This window comes from Palaemon carinicauda, chromosome 12 (genome assembly GCF_036898095.1).
Source record: "Palaemon carinicauda isolate YSFRI2023 chromosome 12, ASM3689809v2, whole genome shotgun sequence".
NCBI classification, from domain to species: domain Eukaryota; kingdom Metazoa; phylum Arthropoda; class Malacostraca; order Decapoda; family Palaemonidae; genus Palaemon; species Palaemon carinicauda.
In genome coordinates this window covers 1,529,963-1,532,038 of record NC_090736.1, presented here as the reverse complement: position 1 = coordinate 1,532,038, position 2,076 = coordinate 1,529,963, and the positions used below count along the sequence as shown (strand labels likewise).

Here is a 2,076-nt window from a genome sequence, read left to right as displayed (position 1 = left end):
CCTGTCGATACAATGTTGAATTTTGTGGAAATCTCCGTGCCGGCAGAGACACTGGACAGGATACGCCATAAAGCTAAAATCTGAAACAATGAGAAGTATTGTATTCCTAGCGGGATCATATCCTCCATGATGGGGAGTGATATCCTATAACGGTGGTTAAGCAACAAGACGCTAGTATATAATAATTCCTTCATTTCATTCTATCGAATCTTCTTGCGATAAATCACAGTTCAAATCGACGCTTTCGACTAATTGTGGAAGCAAATGAACTGATTTCATATTTCTAAATTCCAGAAGAAGCGTTAACTACTTAGAGGTCAAGAACACTTGTGTATACGTCTGGAGTTGCTAAATAAGAAATAGCTAAGTTGCTTGATGCACGTGTCTTACTAATTTGATTATCTTTTATTTTAATTAGTTTTAAAGAAGGTACCCTTCTAGTTTAGTTTTAATAATTTTCAAAATAAGGTACATTGTAATTTATATCTAATAAACATGATTGATTGCTAGTTGGAAGCCCCTGTCAGATCCCGGAAGCGCAGCACATTCTGGGAAGTGTAGGCTAATGGTTGCAATTCGTTTTACCTTTTAATTAACATATCTGGATAGATATGTTCATAAAATTATAATGAATCTCTAAGCGATTTTCCTTGATTTGAGCGAATGGAAAATCATTTAACAGTATCTACAGTAAATAACGTTCTACCTGGTCGAATGCGCCACCACATTGCCCTTGGCCCCTTCAGGTAGTTGGTTCATCTTGGCGCGGTCTGGGAGAGTTCAACGCCCCGAAATGTTTTTTTTTTTCTTCTTTTTTCTATGGAACTGGTTTTAAAGGAATCGTGTCGCGCACTGCCAGTTAGTAACGGATTTTACAAATAAAACATTCCTTTCTCTGTAAGTACACCTATCTTTGAATTTTATTTTATTGCCACCTTTGACAATTTTGAAGAGGAATGTTTGATGGTCACAAAATTGATGGGGAAGTATGTACTATTTTATATATGTCTCTAGAAAAAAATACTCATGCTCAACCTGTTTCTTTCAAAATAATATTTGTCCGTAATTTTCCTACCATATGTATAAGCTGTTAATCTTTAATGTAATTTCTGATTAAAGAAATTTAGCCTATCGTTTATAGTCAGGTTAAGCAAGTCATATGGCAACAATTGTTCTTGCTTCCTGATAGTTAGCGGAAAGTATTTCTTAACAATATAAAGAAAGACGAGATAATGTCTTCAGAGTAGGATCTCTTCCTTGGCCCGTTATATTACGACGATTCTTGGGCCGATGGAATGACTGTGTGAGTGTGTGTGTTTGTTACGTCCGTGCGTCCACTGACCCACTCCCGTCCAGGGGCTCCCCAGTTCAACGGCGACGTCGCCTGGAAACACTTCGAAAATTGCCGGGTGAAAAGTATTTTGAGCAATAGACACAATTGAAAGTATAGCTATTCAGTTTGAAACTTCAACTGACATGACTTGAAAGTAACTAGGCAGAAGTGACATGAATACGATGAAGTGAGCCGATTGAAAAACTTGACCTCTAGATTTTCTTCGTGCGTTTCTAAAAACTTTCAAAAGATGAAAATTTCATACTAGAAAAGTAAATACAAAGTGACTCACGAGGATTTTATAAGTGATAAGATGTTATTTCCTGTGCTTTGCATCTGTGTGCCTTGATGAGCGCTCTCCTTCCTCCTTAGCAAGTAAGTCGTATTGGAATTTCCTCATTCGTCCAGAAACCTGGGATAGTGCATAGTGTGATCGTGTATATTTATGTGTATGTTGCATATTTTAGTGTGTTCTGTTAATAATCCCGTTTTCATAACATTTTGTGGCCTGCTTATCTGGCACTAATCCGCATAGTATTTATTCTGGGCAGTCTTTAGTTTAAAGTTTGTCGATATGGTGTTTTCTAAAAAAAAATTGTTGAATTACCAAAGAAATGTCCTTGTCCTCCAATATACTTAGTTGTTTTATTTTCAGAGTATGCGATATTTTGGAAATATTGATAAAAAACATTAATCGTTAATTCCTATGGCTATATTTTTTTTTCTGAGATTTGAAACATATT

The 2,076-nt window shown here is 36.1% G+C and overlaps 1 protein-coding gene across 1 annotated transcript in view; it reads left to right on the top strand.

Annotated features, from left to right (window-relative positions):
* The first annotated feature begins 1,259 nt into the window (after positions 1 to 1,259).
* LOC137650484 (carbohydrate sulfotransferase 13-like) overlaps positions 1,260 to 2,076 on the top strand; it is a 7,882-nt gene continuing 7,065 nt past the window's right edge. The window contains exon 1 of the mRNA XM_068383710.1: positions 1,260 to 1,708. The gene's annotated coding sequence lies outside the window, so the exon portion shown is untranslated. The remainder of the gene's footprint in view (positions 1,709 to 2,076) is intronic.